General features: G+C 45.4%; 1 protein-coding gene and 1 non-coding gene across 9 annotated transcripts in view; one reads left to right on the forward strand and one right to left on the reverse strand.

Annotated features, from left to right (window-relative positions):
* OXR1 (oxidation resistance 1) overlaps positions 1–18,383 on the forward strand; it is a 190,956-nt gene that overhangs the window by 36,050 nt on the left and 136,523 nt on the right. Inside the window, exon 1 of one of the 8 annotated variants that reach the window (XM_068161274.1) lies at positions 6,143–6,157. The exons of the other annotated variants lie outside the window; for them this stretch is intronic. The gene's annotated coding sequence lies outside the window, so the exon portion shown is untranslated. Of the gene's footprint in view, positions 1–6,142; positions 6,158–18,383 lie in introns of those variants that run through there. 8 annotated transcript variants of the gene reach the window in all.
* Positions 3,800–3,882, reverse strand: TRNAL-CAG (transfer RNA leucine (anticodon CAG)). Its single transcript has one exon. It is a non-coding gene; the product is annotated as a tRNA-Leu (tRNA).

Genomic DNA, 18,383 nt, shown 5'->3' on the forward strand with positions numbered 1-18,383 from the left:
AGCTGCATTGCTGTACTCTTCTCTCCTAAATAACCCCTTCTCCATGATTAGAGTTACTCCTTATCTGCAGTTTAGCCCAGTATCCTCTTAACACAAACAAGAACATCCATGCTGGATCAGACCAATGGGCTGCCTAGCATGCTCTGGGAAGGTAGCCAAGACCAGCCTAAGGAAGAAATCAATACAGTGGCAAACAGTGGGACAAACAGTAGGACATATCTTCCCTGCTCCCAGAAATTTGGGGTTCAGAGGCTTCACAAGGTGGAGGTATTCTTTGTGTTTCATAGCAACAGACTACAGGGTCACTGGTGAGGACCTCTGGAGGTCCTCCAGTCCAGAGGACCAGAGCCAGCTCAGCTGCAGTGGATTGCCCATACTGTTGCAGTGTTTGACCACCCTCACACCACAAAATGTTTTTTCCAGTGTTGCTGCTGCAGCACATTCCAGAGCCTGCCTGTGCACTGCCTGAGGAGCTGCAGGCAGGTCTGGTGTATGAGCTGTGGTTTGAGCAAGGGCAATGTTTCTCTTGTCTCCCTACACTCTGCACAACACCACTCTTCTCACTTCATGTGAACTGGTGAACTTCCAAAGGTTCTAAGACCACAGAAACAGTCTTAACACCATAGAATTCACTACTTTTATTGGAATACTCTGAGGTACTTCATTTTCCTGGGTGCTGGACTCTTCCCATCCCATCCCTAAGGATGCTCTTCTTTGTCATGAGAAGTGGAAGCACCTAGGTCCCTCCACAATGCCCAGAGAAGCAACAGCATTCTGTTCACAACTACTTTCTGATAATAAATGCCAAAGTAGTACTTTTCTCTCAGGTTAGGAAAAGCCAGGCAAAATGCAATGCTTTGCTGAAAGGTCAATAACCTTTTGATGGCGTCTCCCATTTTGGGCAATATTCTCCTGAATAGCTTTGCTGCTCCTATGATGCATCTGTGGCATTTATTTCTTCCCTTCCCATGAGAATGCTCACCTGCTGTACACATCTGATATTTCATGCTAAGAAAGCTGCCACATCTATTCCAGTCTTGAGATAAATATCAATAGGAATAGAGAAAGATCTTACAAAGCAGACCTAGAATTCTGTGGTCAGAGAGTCACCTTGTGCGTGTTAGGAAGTGAACAGTGGAGCTCCGAGGACCAGGGAAGGTTTCATCTGACAGTGCAGTTCATCTAAAAGAAGATGAATGGAAGAAGCTGACCAATCACTTGCCACACAGAGGGAAAAAAGGGTTCACCATGGCAAGGGTTAAGCCACTGGTGGTGTGTTTCCACTGGGGTTTTTTAATGCAAAGTTAGAGTTGTATTAAAGATGGAAGATCAGACAGAGACAGAAGTTAAAACTGTGTGGTCATCCCCAGCTCCTCATGGAGTTCATTGGAGTCTTGGAGTGGGTCTTCACAAAGGTCCATTTCTGCTGGAAGAAAACTTAGGTGAATAATTAAGGAAGTTTCCTTCCTTGGTGGAAAGGTGGATAAAAGGGTGGGAGTCGCACTTTGCTGAGGCTGTAAAATGATTACAGGGATTAAGGCGAATGCAGTAGGACATAAGCCCTGTCCAAACCTGGGTTGCCCCTTTTGGCTTTGTTATAATACTGGCAGAACAATGAATCATACCCAGAACACTCTCCAAAATAAATCATGCACCACGTCTAGTGGGAAGTGAATTATCCCTGCTCCTCAGAACTGCTCTTGTCAGCGAGAGCCATCCCTCTGGACAGTGTGAAGAGAAAACAAATCTCTGTGTAAGCACAGAACCAGGCCATGGAGCTCAAACCAGCACGCAGTAAGTTCCATTTCAGCAGCAACACTTTTAACATGGCTCCCAAGTTACAAGAGATTTGCTCTAAAAGTTATGGGTTTGGGTTTTTTTTGATTGTTTATATAAGCATTGGAACTGTTACAGAAATAACAGCTCAAAAATACCAGCTGCAGGCCAGCCGCTTCCAGTGCTCCTCTGATAAATACAATTAGGGAGCTTAATGAAATCCAGCATATCAGATTAGCTTCACCATCCCTGCCCCTCTGACTGTGCACTGCCCTGGCATCTTCCAACAAGTAGGGAGCAAATGGATTAGATCTACAGCCTTCATTGTAGAGCCTTCCTTTCAGGCTGATTTTCCTGTACTTTCTGGCAAAACCTAAGGCAGTGTTTTCTAATTAATTGGAAGTCGTTTAGTGCTCTCACCAAATTACTGCTCTGAGTCAGGAGCAGTTGCACTTGCTTTCTCCTGAGTACCTTTGCTTCCTTCTCTGCACACACAGACACTCACTTAATTAAACCTTCCCTCCAAGTGCCGTTAGCTGTGCACACGAGGCACACCAAGTTGCTCCCAGGCTTGGTGCCAGGAAGCCAGCAGTGCTGATGCTTTCCTTCACTCTCTCTGAAGTGTCAGCAAGAAAGGCAGCTTATGACCACGTAAATACGGAGCCGACAACCTGTGACCGCTGCCTGCAGCGATGCAGCGCACGGTTGTTCAGGTGGTCCTGTTCCCTTGGACCGGTCCCTGGTGCTGAGTGCAGAGTTGGAAGATGCTTTCCTAAGTGTCTTCTATAGCACTGTGATGAAATAAATCACCACTAGGAGTGTTTGAAGAGGTGTCAGGGAGCTGCATGAGCCAATCCCATCAGCAGGCCGTGGGATTTGTGCAGATATCCACTATTCATCATGTTGAAAATTTAACCTCAGGGCTTTGTACATACAAGCAGGATGCAGATAGATCGCTCTGTGGAATGAGGTTTGGGGCTTACCAGGATATTGGGATTTTTTGTTAGGAAATAAAGGTACAGGGAGAAAAGCTTTCTGCTGTGATACAGTGTTAGGGTTGTGGGCAGGGCTTTAAAAAGGCATCCAAAAAAGGTGAGACATCTGAGGAACCATGTAATGGCCAGAAGCCTTTGAACATGTCTGTAGGACACAACATTTTGTGGTACCAGTTCTGCTTTGGAAGGTTTCAGGGGTATATCTGGCAAGCAACCCTCAAGAGAAAATGTCCTTCTGACCGACAGGTTAGCTTTCTGACACGTGAAAGGTGCAGCAGATAACCGATACCAATAGAAAGTATTCAAGCTACCCTCCTCCCAGCAAATGCTCTGCAGCCACAGGGAATAATAAGGCAGTCCTCAGGAGCGGAATGGTAAGCAAGTGCCTCTGGGATGGAGAGGAGAAGGAAGAGAAGGAGCAGAACTGGGAGTAGGAGGAGCTGAGACTTTGTAATGTATGAGATGTCCTATCACTGGTATCAGGCAGAAGAGCTCAGCACCTGCTTCTCTACATCACCTCCTCAGGAAGCTGTAGAGGATGATGTGGTCAGCCCACAGCCACCTTTTCCCCACCCTAGGCAAGTGCAGTGTCCTTTGCTGCTCCTCCTGGGAGGTGTTTCAGGCCTTTCAGCAGCTTTGTTGCCATCCTCTGTACACATGAAAGGACCTTCACATCCTTCTGAAACTGTAGGTACCAGAGGTGCACACAAAATACTGAGGCTGAGGCTAAGCATGTGTTTTGCCCCTGTGGTTGAGGTGTGTGTGAAGCATGTGAGGCTGGGCTTGTGCCGTTGGGTGTGAGGCTGAGTGAGGCTGGTGTGGTCATCAGCAGCAGGCATCTGTGCAGGGCTGGTGTGCAGGCTGCGCTGTGCCAGTTGGAGCTTGTGGGCATAGAGCTGCATAAGGCTGCCTGTCCCCCAGGAGAGCATAGAGCATCTCTGTGGGTGGTAAACGTGTGTGGAGGGGCAGGGTGAGGAGCACTGTCAGGTGATGATTGTGCGGGGGTGCGTGGGCATGCAAAATGCATGTGTCAGAAGTGGGATTCGAACCCACGCCTCCAGGGGAGACTGCGACCTGAACGCAGCGCCTTAGACCGCTCGGCCATCCTGACATGTGGGCTGCCGCTGCTCTACTGCGACGGCTACAAAACACTCCAAACAGAAATGTTTATTGCGTGGAGCCTCACGGAATTGCAGAGACAGACACGGAGGTTGTCTTGAGCCTCACGGACGTACAGACACAGAGGTTGTCTTGAGCCTCACGGACTTACAGACACAGAGGTTGTCTTGAGCCTCACGGAATTGCAGACACAGAGGTTGTCTTGAGCCTCACGGACGTACAGACACAGAGGTTGTCTTGAGCCTCACGGACTTACAGACACAGAGGTTGTCTTGAGCCTCACGGAATTGCAGACACAGAGGTTGTCTTGAGCCTCACGGACGTACAGACACAGAGGTTGTCTTGAGCCTCACGGACTTACAGACACAGAGGTTGTCTTGAGCCTCACGGACTTACAGACACGGAGGCTGGTTTGTAAGTGCAGGTTGTCACCCCGCGGGTGTGAGAGTGTGAGAGTCTTGCGCGAGAAGCAGGGAATGTTTCACATGACTGATGTAAGCCATGACGTAAGCAGTAGTCTGAAGGTGTATAAAAGGAATCCAGAAGTGATGTGTTGCACTAGGGCATTGCTTCAGGCTGATTTCCTGCAGTCCATGAACGTTCTGTTGGGACAGGTACCTCTTAGTCATGGGGAGTGTTCTCCATGAGGGCTGAAAGAGAGTTGTGACACAGAAGCATTTTGTATGTCCCCATATTGTGTTTTCATAAAAGGAATTCATGTCCTTGAAAGCTGCATACAGGAAGCTCTAAAGACAGAAGTCACCCTGGAGCCTTTCCCAGCAGTAACCCCTGTGGAACCCCACTCATCACTGGTCTCCACTTGACAGCAGGCTCCAGAATGCAACTCTTTGAGTGCAACCATCCAGCTAATTCCTTATCCCCTGAGTGGTCCACTCTGATGTAGGGATCAGGGTGTTGTGCAGGACAGTGTCAAGTGCTTTGCACAAGTGCAGATAGATGACATCAGTTGCTCTTCCCTTACCCACCAGCACTGTAATGGTGAATCTTACTGTGCTGTAGTTATTTACAGAGATGTCAGTGTACAGTGGCAGTCAATCTATTTAAATGCTGAGTCCACCATCCCCAGCACTGCACATAAAAGCAATCACATATCAAAGGCCTCTCTCCCACCTTTTCTGTCCCTTCCCTGTCACTCCACAGCCCTTCCTTTGCCATTCTGGGTTTCTGTCCTGCTTTGATGAAAGTCACTTGCATAGTGAGAACATCTTTTGTGCTGTTCTTTCTCTGAATGGAAGAGTTGTTTTCTTTGTTATGTTTCAGGTCTCTTCCTCTGGGACCTGAAACAGATACTTACTAGCTCAAGAAGAATGGCTATGTCCTGTGGAACCAATGCATCTCCATCCAAAGAGAAACTGGAGTATGACATGTGGGCCATAATGAGGTTAAACGGGGTTAAGTGTAGACTTGCTTTAAAACCAGGATGCCTCTTCAGTATTTGCAACTTCACATTGTGCCCCTAGCCCTGCAGATACAAATGTGCACAGGTAGCCCCAGTCCTGTTGTCAGATCTCTTTAGTTGTGCAAACAGTGATACAAAGCAATCCGTGGGCTCAAAATATTGGCAGGAACCTGGGGAGCTCTCTTCTTGCTCCCTGTAATCTTTAGGGACCAGACTCACTTTATTGTACTGAAAATTCATTTACATCAGTAGCAGAAACAGATTGTGAGCTAGAAACAAGCCTGCTGTGCGCCAGGACTGTGCTGTCTCAGCTGCCACCTGTCTTTGCAGCAGAACTTCAGGTCTTGTGGTTAGAGGTAGGAATGGGCTCGATCAGCAGCAGAGGCTTTGTCCTGGGCATATTCCATCCATTCTAGTGGGAACTGGAGATGTGAGATCTTATCCTTTCTCCAGTGACGTAACTCATCCTCAGTAAGAACGCTCATAAACCTCCTCTGAATTTAGTCTGTTCCCTTAGATTTCCAGAGTTGGTGAACTGTGTTGGAAGATATGTGGCAGATCAAACATGTGGACCCCCGTGGTGTCAATAGGACATGGGGGATGTTGGCCAAGGCTGGCACAGCATGTCTGCACTGGCTGTGAGGATAACAGAAAACCTCTGGGCTGTATCTTATCAGCAGGATCCAGAAGTACAGCATCTGTGTGGCTGTGGCAGGGGTGGGAGAATTCTTTCTGTCCCGTGAAACCGATACTGGAATATCAGAACTTCTCTTTCCCTCCCAAATTACTACTTCATCATGAGCTTGAGCGCCAGCTGGAGAGCTCTTTGCTCTGTGATCCCTGCCTGGTGAGTTGGAACAACTTTTTTTGGTAATACTTTTAATCCCAAACTGTGAACTGGGGAGTTCTCCAAACCCAAAAGCTAGAACTGCCTTTCTTTTACTGCTCACATCTGCCATTCACAAGGGTCTGGGCTAGCCTTGCTGGTTAGGGTAAGGTGTTACAAGCAGTCAGAGCAGAGAATGGATCTCTTGTCTGCTTTCATTGGAACAAAGGCAAACGCAGAGCTGAGCTGGGTCCTCGTCCTGCCCAGGAACCCTGCAACTCCCATGGATGAAAGCAGTTATATTTATGACTGGAAAAGCAGGGTGTGGCTGTAGGTGTGTATTTAAATAGTTACTGTGGAAGGCAACTTGACAGCTGACACTAGGGCAGAACCTGACCCGCAAAGTCCTCTTTACTAATTGATGAATGAGCACCTAACCTGACTTCCAGTTTCCAGCTCAAGTGTTCTACCCTTGAGCTTGTTTGGAAGTGAACAAAAAGACACTGTGCAAATCATTGGAGATGTGGTGAGCATAGGAACTTGTAATGACAAAATACATGTTATCATTATCAGTGACTGTTTAGTTTTAGGTGACAGATTCCTCAGAATGTTTCAGGTACAGCTGCACATTCATACTCTGTTGAATTCTGTCCTCACTCATACAGGCAATGGCAAAGAAACTGCTGAACCTGGAGGAGCAAACTCTTGCAGCCGTGTGGTAATCAGTTGATGTTGAAAGACTCTGATGATGTTCTGTTTCCCAGACTCTCAAGTGGATGAATCAGGAGCAAAATTGGGTTATCACCTAACCTGTGCTGTAATCTCTGTATCCTCTCTTGGTGCTCTCCAGGGAGGCTGAGACATGGTAGAGAGGTAGAGCCTAAACAGAGCTAAACTGAGTTTGGCTGTTAGACCTGGGTGTGGGGAGCTGGATGTAACAGAGAGAGACTTGGCGAAGGGGACACTCAAGGAGGGCTTGCCTTCTGCTAGCTAGAGGAAGGAGAACTGTGTGGGATTACCTGGAGTGTTGCAGGTGATCAGTTCTTCCAAATTTCTGCAGAGTAATAAACAAGCTTCCAAGAAAGAAGGGTAACTGACCCTGCAGCTTGGCTCCAGTTTCAGTGTGATAAACTCCCTTCTCAGTAAAATCCTGTGCAAACTGTCAATCCCAGGTCTGGTGAGCATTAGTCGTTCTTGGTACCTCCTTTTGCACATTCCAGCCTTTCTCCAGATGGAAAGAATGGGCTCCGCAGCCTTGTGCTCTCTGATACACAAGCTGCTTTTTAGGGGCAGAGAACAGGGGTAATGAGCTTCCCGTTCATTTTAGGTGGGCTTCTTTCCCATGCAAGAGGAGTGCAACAAGTATAGCACTGCTAATTATCTCAGTGGTGACAATGATAAATAATCATCTGATAATGGTGCCTATATTATAAGCTGTGGAAGATTGGACAGGAGTGCTGCATGGTTGGGAAGTGGGGCTGATTAGTGCCATTGTCAGTACTCCACTGCTGTGACTGTGTCCGGCAGCACGTGAAAGAAATAAGCAGTATCTTAAGTGCAAGATCCTTAGCCTTTCACTGTGTACAGAAACCAATCACCCAGCAACTGGCAAATATTAGCTATCCCCCTAGACTCCCCTTGATCTAAAATCAAGAGTTTTGCATGTTTGCTTCTCTGATCCCAAAGAGAGATAGTCTCTCCTTTTCTTTCCCTCAAAAGACTTTGTTTACATGATTAATGTGTTCCTTGCCTACTGTGAAGAGGGACTCTGCTCCACTCTGATGTGGTGTTGACTCCCCATCTTCACTCTCCAAGCTAACAGAAGACTGTTTATGTTTGCAACAAAAAGAAATCATGCTGCCTTTGAGTGTGGTTTGCCTGGTGATGTTTTAGAAACTGATTTGGGCTCCTGCTAACAGACAGACTGGTACGCTTGCTTGTCCTGGTGCTGCTGCTGGCAGGTCCTGAGGGAACTGCTGTAGTACAGACACGCTGCAGTGGAGTTCTTCGCTTGTGGCCCTGACACAAATTCCTCCTAACTGATGCTTTTTGCTGAAAGTAATGTGACTGTGATAGCTTACATGAGTCAGGGTAAATATGAATCAGTCCTGGCTATTACAGGGAGCATAAGTGCCTGATAAACTTCTTAGTGGTTTGCTTCTTGGAGATGCAACATGCAGAAGGTGCCAGTTTATTGTGTGCATCTGAGCCTCTGTGCTGCACTAATATCTGCAGTGCAGAGCAGGAAGAAAGTCCATGAGGAGCATTAGTAATTGGCTAAGCCTGGTGGCCAGGAGAGCTTGTAACTCAACCAGCAGAAGCTGGTCAATTAAGTAGAGGCTTGGCTAATTTTGAAGCCAGTAGCCATGGAAAACTGTCACACAGCAGAACTGGCCTTTATCTGTGTGACCCCAAGGGCACTCAAGGTTAGACACAGATTGATGTTGTTTTGAGTTTGTTGTTTTAAGCCATGCTTTTGAACCTGTGCACTGCCACATCTTTAATATCTGGTCAGTCCAAACAATGAATAATTATCCTAGGAATTTAACCCAGGACTAGAGATTTTATTTAACCTTTTATGTGTGCAGGTTTTGAAGACACTTCAAGTAGGTTCAGCTTTGTCCTGGAATCCCTGATTAAAAGCATGAAGCTTTTACATGCAACCAGGCAGCCAGCTTAGCCTGTGGTCTGAATTACAAATACTCCTGTTGTTATTTACAAGACTCAGCTGTAGCTTACAGCCTTTCTGCAATGCAGGATCTTCCTCTGCAGCTATGGAACAAAGGTCTCTCAAAGCATACTGCCACTTTAAAATCTTTTCTATTGGAAAGCATAGCTGTTTCTGGGGTTATCCTAACCTCAGCTGTTCCATTTTCAGTGTGACTGTAAAGAAAATCGTTTGCAAGACAGCCATGCAGCAGCATTGTGGCCACGGTGTTGATTCCAGTTCCAAGCCCTTCAGCAGAGGCTTGGGGAGAGGCAGTCTTTGTTAAGTCTGTGGCTGTTTCCCTGCCTTGAAAAAGAACAAAACCTGCCAGGAAGGAAGATACTCATCCTAAAGGTAGACTCCAGTTACATCTAATAGAATAGCAGCCACTTGGAGATGGGACTGGAAGGCAGCCAAAAGGACCCTGTGAAATTGTTCAATAGTCTGTCCCGTTGCCTGTCTTCCAGTGATCGACAGAGAATGTAATTTCAACCTTCCAACTATTCACTGCAGCCAAAGGGTACTGAATGCTCTTCTATCTCTATTTTGAAGTGGTGTAACCTAGATGAGAAGACTCTTCTCTCAAATGTGCATGTTGTTATGCTACTGCAGTACATCATTACAGACGTTACTGCTTACTGGCTTAACTAAGTTGTCCTTTTTGGCTGTCTTGTGTGTTTTTCCCAAGGAAAAAGGAGTGGCCTTGGCCAGTAGATACAGCACAATTTCAATGGATGTTCTGATTAAGGATTTCTCAGCTGGTCCTCACTGCTTGGAGGATTAGCTGTAAGGTCAGCCTGGATTCACCAAATGAAGTCATGTCTTGAGGCATTAGTGCAGTGAGAAATCAACCAGCTCTCCTTGTAATGCCTGCAAAAGGCTTTCATTGCCTGCTGTGGCTTCTTTATGAAAACCTCAGATGTGTGTATGTAAAGGAAGATGGCCTGTGACTTACAGCCAGATTACAGCCTCATGAATCTCCAGTGTGTATTTGCAGTGGTGTGAGATCTCTGTGGCCTCATGCCATTGTCTGTGAGCTGTTAAACCCTCGAACACAGTGGTGCATCTCAGCCAAAAGGAGATCAGAACCAGGTCTCTTATCACTTGGTTTCAGGCACTGCTGTTCCCTCCCCAATGGGATCTCTGCTTATGTCTTCTGGGTGAGAGGGTGAGCTGAGCTCTTTCTGATTTTAAAACATTGCTTTTTAGTGAGAGTGGCAACATGGGAATATGTAACAAAATCATTCCTGCTGTGGCACGTTTAGGATCTTCTCTATTCAATTCTGTGTGTTCTAATGTTGTCCTCACGTCACTGTGAGGGTAGTAAGACCCTGGAAAAGGTTGCCCAGAGAAGTTGTGGATTCCCCCTCCCTGGAAGTTGTCAGGGCCAGGTTGAATTGGGTTTTTAGCAACCTGGTCTGCAGAAAGGTGTCTCTGCCCGTGACAGGGGGGGTTGGACTGGATGATCTTTAAAGATCCTTTCTAACCCAAACCTTCTGTGATCCTGTGAGTCGATGTTCCTTCTAGCCCAGGGAAGCTGACCTCTTAAGCATCAAAAAGTTTTCTCTGTTGATTAGCTTACTCATTTATAAAGATTTACCAGTTCTATTGATAGTTGATTGATCTCTTCTTTGAACTTCTCCCTTAGTATCTCTTCAGTAAAGGTTGTACCAGAAATACCACCATGATCTTGGTATCATGTGATGTTACTGCAACACAAAGCCTGTTGATAGAGGAGCACAAGCAAAACCTGCAGCAGAAGTCCTGTGGAGCCAGAGTAACACTCTGCCTGTGATTCTCTCAGGCTTGATTTTTCTAATGAATGTTCTGGGTTTCAGTTTTACATCTAATGTTGCTGCATGTCAAGAAGATGATGGAGACATTGAAAGAAAACATCTTTCAGTGTCTTTGTTTGTCGTTTCAGCTCATAAATGTACCTGAGCATCAGGCGTTTGAGTGGGAAGGTACCCCAACTCAGGGCACTGCTGCAGATTGTGGAGAAAATGCTTCTGTAATTAGCCTTGCAAAGTTTCTTGGTTGACATTTGCACTTTGTTTTGGTACAGGCAATGAGAAGGCAATGCAGTTCTTCCAAGGATTAAAATTGCAAAGCCTGTATCTGGGATGATGCTTAAGAAATCATCCTGCTGGATACCATATTGTCATGCCACATTATCCAGTAAAAGCAGGAGTTTAGGAGCACCCAGAGTTGCTTAGTGCCTGACAGAATAAAGGTCTCTAAAATTTTCCTTTCCTACCACAGCTTCTGAATCCATTTCCACTGACATTTTGAATAATTTTCTGACATGGTAGGTAGATAAAGCTTGTCCTTGATCCAGTGAGAACGGCTTCCCTAAAGTGGAACTTTAAATGTGTATCCCCAAAACACTGCTTTTTCTATGAGCATGAGATTAATCTTCCTGTAAGGTTTCTCCTCCTCTTACATTTATCTGCTCTCTGTAGCTATTTTCTCATTAATGTCAACTTTACAATGTTTTATGGTTCAAAGTAAGTGGTGGTGTGGCTGGAAGAGAACAAAACACCAGTGGAAATGAGCGGCTTTGCTTACGTGCCCAAGAACCCCCCAGTTATTGCAGTAGAAGCCTGCTTTCCTTCTCCTAGGGGCTGTGTCATTCCCACCAGTACTGTGGAGAATGGAAGATAGAATTATAATACAGGTGTTTCACCAGTGAAGATTTTACTTCCTATACTGAAATGCAGTTAGGTAGTGTAAGATCAGTGGATCTGCTGTGGGATATGGGAAGGGGAGCCTGTTGCATAGAGCCATTTCTGTGTGTAGCGTTCTTGGCACGATCCTTGCCTTGGGAGGTTCCTGACGTAGAGCTTTGGTTTCCAAAATAGCCTACCTCTGGAATTTTCTTGATCAGATCTGCCTGCTTGAGCAGCTCTGTGAACACATGAAATCCTGCATCTAGTTAATGAGTCTTTTGTTGCCAGGGAGTGGTTTTCAGTGCCAGTTTGAGAACCATAGAATGGTTTAGGTTGGAAGAGATGTTCAAGATCGCCTAGTTCCAACCCCAGGTGGCTCAAGGCCTCATCTAGCCTGGCCATGAAAACCTCTGGGGAAGGGACATCCATGAGCTCCCCAGGGAGCCTGTTCCAGTGTCTCACCACCCTTGCTGTGATTAATTTCTTCCTAATCTCCAGCCCAAATCCACTCTCCTCAATCTTAAAGACATAACCTCTTATCCTGTCACTACAAGCCCTTGTCAAAAGTCCCTTCAGGTACTGAAGGCTGTTCTAAATTCTCCCTGGAGCCTTGTTTTCTCAAGGCTGAACAGCCCCTGCTCCCTCAGCCTGTCCCCACAGGAGAGGTGCTCCAGGCCTCTGATCATCTTCATACCCTTCTCTGGACTCAGTCCAGCAGTTTGGTTCCCTCTGTCTTTGTGTAAAGAGCAGACAGACATAATTTTAATCCTGGAGGAAGTAAAACAACCAAACCAACAGCAGACTTCTTAGCTAGAGGTCTCTTGAGTCACATCAGCTGGCAATTTATCTAGCATTCAAATGGACAGCATTCAAAACACAGCAATTCAAACTTCTGTGTGGTGCTTATTTACACCTGAACAAACTTTGCTCACAGAATTCAGATGTGGATTGTGATCACTGTCTCTTTGCTTTTGATTTAGTTTCTCACAGACTCTAAAGAGGCTGTGCCTTTGAATTCCAGCATGCAACTACTTGATCTAATAGAATGGGTTTGTTTCATTTCTATTTTTCTGATTGTTTTCATTTTCCCTTTATACATGAGTTAAATGTTTGCTCCATTTTGCCAATGGAAGGTGTGAGCTCAGGCTTTCAGTGCTGCTTTATTGCTGTCTACTGCATATCCATCTCAGTCTTCTGTTCTTAAGCTTGCCAGTGCTTGAAGGATCAGCAGTATCATGGAGCTGAGTGGAATTGTCCCAACCTTCCTGAGTTCTTTCAGAAGAATGACTGACCTTTAAACTCCCTTTCAGAGTTAAATGATAGCCACTTTTGGTCTAGCAAAACAAGGGACAGCCTGGACCTTTAAGACTGTTCCACAGGGGCTGTGAGACAGACTATCAGATCGCCGTTTGTTTGACGTGATCATAGTGCGAGAGGTAAAAAGAACATTTGCATAACTTTTCAAACAGGGAAAACACAATGCAGGATTGATATCATTGCATCAAATATTAGGCTGAGGGGTCTTGCATTTATATTCTTACAGTTCTTTTTGGCCTGCTGGGTTAGTGGAGGGTAAGTTGTTGTGCTGGACTCAGTTCTTCCTCCAGGTTTTGATTTTAGTTTCTCATGTTGAGCTTTTAAGCATGAAACTTTTCAGCTGGAGAAAGAGTACTTTAATTGATCTGATTATTTGATAGTTGCAAACAGCGATGGAGAGTATACCTTACAGCTAAGAATCATACTGAAAACTGAATCGAAGGGAAACTGGATTTAGATAGTCAGAATATTCCTGGATCAAGTGTAAAGGTGATGTCACTTTGGAAGAGCTCAATTCTGGTGCGGTGTTGAGTCTTCTATTCCCTCTGTAACAGAAAACAAGTAACAGGAGAAAAGGAGGAAGAAATTACTACATTTTACATCTTCTGAGCCAGCTCCAGAGAAGTTCTACAGCCTTGCTTCAGTCCTACCCATGCAAGATGTAGAAGTCATCAGATATTCCATGTGCAAGATGGAATTCATGTGTCTGATTTGTTCTGGTGGACATTCTTCTTTCTATAGACCTTTGGTAGTGTAGAGTAAGGAAAGAATGGGAAAACTGATCAACTGGAGAGAATTCAAACAAAGAATGGGAAGGAGGTGTTGTGGAGGTGGTTTTGCCTCAGGAGAGGCTTCTCAGAGGTTACACCCTGAAGACACCGAATATTCCTGTTTCTCATTCCCACCTTCCCTTCACATGCATCACTCAAGTTAACAGTGGCCTTTCCAGCCATGAGATTAGACTCTCATTTGTAAGTTGCATGAGCTTAATGCTAAGTCCCATCTCTGTAATACTTGAGAGGAAACTCTCCGCTCTTTGTAGGTGCATGGTCATTTGGATATTGTTTAAAATAGGAATGTCTGGGGAAAAAAGGAACTACAAACCTTAAATCCCAGAGGAAGTTACTGGGCACCTAGTTTGGTAAAGGAGCTTTTAGTTTTTCTGCATTGGATGCCATTGCTGAGAGTTTTGCTGCTGGTGTTAGCAGAAGCAGGTTGGGTGATTACTTTATTAATTGATATCAGTGTTAGGAATTATCTCCTCATTTTAGCTTGACTTGGTTCTTTCTCTTGTGCTCTGTATCATAATTTATGATAGCAAAAAGGCTTGGAGAGGATTATCAAGTCTGTCCCTCTACCATTTAAAACTGTTGCCCAAGTTCCATCTTGATAATATTTCCTTACCTACCTCTCTCTGTCCTCCTCGTTTTGGGAGACTTTCTTTCTATATGGACATGGAAAATAGTTCTAAGGGAATGTACAAACATACTAGGGGAAGCTTTTTCTGTCCTCCTCCATATCTCCCAGAAGCCAGCCCCACTTCTGGAGCAGAAACACTATGATAATATATCACAGCCTTGTTACATTAATTACTGCACAATATATCACAAGCTGCTAAGGTCCTGTTGTACTATAAGGCTACCAGTTGTAATGGCACCATGAGGAGGTTTAATAGCATTCATGCAGAACCTACTTTGTCACTGCTTTATAGTGTGTGAGATAACAGTTCAATAAATATTCTGGGCCTGCCTAGACAAATTGAACATTGAATATGACGGTTAAAATACTTCTTTGGTGTCTTGCCAAAGGTATTGGACACATACTGTGTGTTTGTGACTCCTGCCTAATCAGGGCTGGGCTTTGCTCCTTAGACAAATGATTGTGTTGCTACGTTAATTGCAAGTAGACTTCAGATTATTTTGGTATAATTATCAGCCGTGTTGGAGGCAAGTTTTAAACCAGCAAACCCATTCAACATTGTATCCACTTAAACACTGCAATTAAAATCATGATTAGAGTCATGGAATGTGTTGCAGACTAAGCGGTCTGGTTTCAAAAGGAGCTGCGGATTTAGGCAATTCTTAATATTTTCTTAAAGCCCAGCTAAGCTGATGCCACATGACAGCAGTCTTAATGAGGCTCAAGAAAGAGTACAGTTTGTGCCCTTAGGCCAGCTGCTGAGCAGAAGCCCAGAGCAGTGGCACAGCTATAGTGAAGCCACTCCTGTGGAAGATGCCGGGTCCTCGAGCAGCCGAGCCTCTCGCCGCGCGGGAGATGAAGCTCCAGTGAATACAAATGAAGATCCAAGGTGATGGGTGACAACTTGGTGCAGATTTGATTTTCCCTGATGTGACAGTGGCTTGATACGGTCTGAAGGCATGTGGCTTACTAGCAGCCAGTTACATTTTTAGCCACTGAAATGTCCCTTTCCCTTGCAGACATTAACCTTTGGGGCTTGTGCTTTTATGTAAGCATTAAACATTTCTTCTGCTTACTTTTTGGGGCCTCATTCTCAGAGCTACTCACAAACTAGGACAACCTCTATAAATGCATTTCCCCCCTGCCAGTTTATGCTTCTTTGTATTGATTTCTTCTGAAGATGCATTGGTACAGGAGCTTGCGTGGTCGTGAGCCTTCAGTCACTTGATGAGAAGAAAGTTGTCTTGAGCTCCTTGTGGCAAGCCCTGTTGCAGGCCCATTCATTCCCTGAAGTTGCAAACAAGGAGCAAATGGCTCTGTCTTGATTTCTGATTTTGTTAGGCCTTTCATCTTCTCTATCCATTTTTGTAAAACTCTTGTGTTTAATGAATCCCCCTGAATTTGGCCTTTCTCTAGGTGCCGTTGGTACATTTGCCAGGAGAGAGTCTATTGAGTTGCTGGAGTTAGATGCATGTTCAAACTCTCCTGTAGCATTCCTGTGAGATAAACTGGTTAACATTCTGCACTGTTCCTGCTTTTGCACTGCTCTGCCTGGAACCTGGAGGTGATGCTGAATAATCAGAAATTTACCATGCAGCTCTCTATTGAGGGATGGGATGGGATGGGATGGGATGGGATGGGATGGGATGGGATGGGATTATCAAATCCTTCCCTCTCTTGTTTTGCCCAGATTAAAATTTGAGTACCTTGAAGCTGCCAGCCTTAATCTACTTTGTGTTTTCCAGTGTGGATGAAAGTGTTCTGGGATTTTGAGCCCAGCACAATTTGAGACCAGTTGAAACCACACAGTCACCTCCTGAGTTGCAAGCTTCCCACAGCTTGTGGGCTGTTTCTTGCCCTTGGGGCTGATCTCCTCCATACCAGCACATCCACTGGTCTGGGGACCCAGGAGGGTCCTCCAGAAACTGTTTGCATCTCCCATGAACAAGGTGAGGAGATAGTTTTGCATTGCACTAGAGGCAACATAACTTCTCTTTTAGGGTGCTGTGGCTCTCCTCATCTTTGTGAACGTAAAAGGTTCATGGAAATAAAGTAGAAGTGGATTTAGGGGCTGAGATTTAAGCCTGAAGGGACTATGGGTGCTGAACAAAGTCTGCAGCTGCATATCAAAGGTATAGACCAAATTAAACAGAAAAGGTAGTTGCCCAGGATAAAAGCCCTGGTACTCTAAGAGAAAACAGTCAGAGATGTGTTTGCAGTGGTGGGAAGAGTATATAATGTGCTGGACAATTTGTTCCTATTTCTCTGTGGTAATCTGATCAAAACCCCTTAAATCTGAGCAATTAACCCTGTGTGCCAAATCTGTAATTCTTAATTAATTTATACCTGTCAGCTCTCCAGAGGTGCTGAATCACAGTTTAAGTGGTGAACACTGAAGTAGAGGCTGATAACAGCTTTACCGCTTAGGCTTTTGACCTTCAGACTAGTAAGAATGCAGAAAGAGAGCTGAAATACCAGGGAGCTGGTGCACAGAGATTGTGCAGTCAGATGCTGTTCCCTGTTTAGTGCTGTTAAATTACCAAATGGCACCAACAAAGCATAAGTTGTCATCTGCTGACATTTAATTCTGTGGAAAGCAGGAAAAATGTACTGTTAGAAAATGATATCAGAGTCTCTAGGGATTTGCAGAGATCTAGAGAGGCAGATAAACAGAACAAAAATCAATATGGTTAGTGTCCTCAGCTCCAACCTGCTTCACAAAATTATGCAGTTTGTATCTGCAGTGGGAAGTGATGAACTCAAATAATGGTGGCATTGCCTGAAATGGTCTGGTGACTACTTCATGTCATCACTCAGCCTGTGAAGGGACAAACCAATTCTTTTTCATCACTGGAGGAGGGGAAATGAATGATACAGGCAGACTGTTTTTCCTGAGAAGGCATTGGGAACAGTGCAGTGCAGACTTAGATGTCTAAAGCCAAGGCACATTGCCCACTGAGAGTCTTTGCCAGGGTAGAACACACGTATGGAAGGGAGGCAGTCCTGGTCCTCTTCCTTGCCTGTGGCAAGCTGGGATTTTTATAGGCCTAAAGCAATGCAAAAGGGAAAAAACCAAACTGGCAACTTATCCTAACATATTCCTCAGTAAAATGTTTCCTTGGAGGCGATGTGTTGGAGCTCTCTAGCTTCCAAACCATGATGACTTAGCAGTAATATGTGTCAATATTGCCATCACTTTGGGGATGTCAGTAGAATCTCTGTCACGTGAGTGTGATGCTGTGGCTTTGTGCAGCTTGTTGCAGGGTAGCAGCTGGGCAAATGCTAGGCCTGGACTTTAAATGATGATTTGTTCTGAGGAAATTGGCACCTGATGCTTTTCACTGTGCTGTTGCTTCTGCACTCGAGGCCATGTGACTGCTGACTCAGCAAAAGGAGCAGGGCAGCTGTGCACAGTCCCAGCATTTCAGCTGTTCCACATGACAAGTTGCTGGCTTACAGATGAATCAGAATTTGTCGCTGCTCCTCATCTCTGTAGAAGTTTAAAAGGACAAAAAGCTAAAATGGGCTATAAATCCAGAGTGTAATCTCTTATGGTACGTAGATCTGCAGGCTCTGAAGCCGGTTTGCCTGGAGATATCCCATGGGAATTGAAGGAGCACTACAATTTGCCTGTTCTACCTTCTGATGTATTCCTGCTACTGTGATGATAAATCAGGAGATGAAGTAATCTCGTTGAGATGGATGAGGTCTGCAGCAGCACTCAGATGTTTCCCTGTTGTGGAAGCAGAGCTCTCTCTGCTCTCCATCAGTATCACCTATGCTTGTGGTGCCCAGGCTACCTTGGGGGTGGGTGGGGAAGTTGTGCTGGTCGAGGTCCTGGCGTGCTGCACACGTGATCATGGCCATCCCTGTGTGAGACCCTCTGCCCTCAGCCACGTGAGGGACGTGCTCTTGATGTCCTTGCTGATTCATTCTCCTTCTGCCTCGAGAGTCTCAGGCTGGCTTGTGTGCACTTCAGTTGTTAAAACTACATCCTGTGTGTACCTGCAGGCAGGGTTTGATGAGTGAGTCGTGTAGCTCTTGTGATCAAAGCATGAGCTGTGTTTCCCAAAATACACAGCCATCAATTAATTGCTCCCAGGTCTGTTGGAACTTCTCTCTCGTGGGTATCAGA

This window comes from Melanerpes formicivorus, unplaced genomic scaffold (assembly GCF_026170545.1).
Source record: "Melanerpes formicivorus ecotype bairdi unplaced genomic scaffold, bMelFor1.0.p_v2 SCAF_56, whole genome shotgun sequence".
NCBI classification, from domain to species: Eukaryota; Metazoa; Chordata; class Aves; order Piciformes; family Picidae; genus Melanerpes; species Melanerpes formicivorus.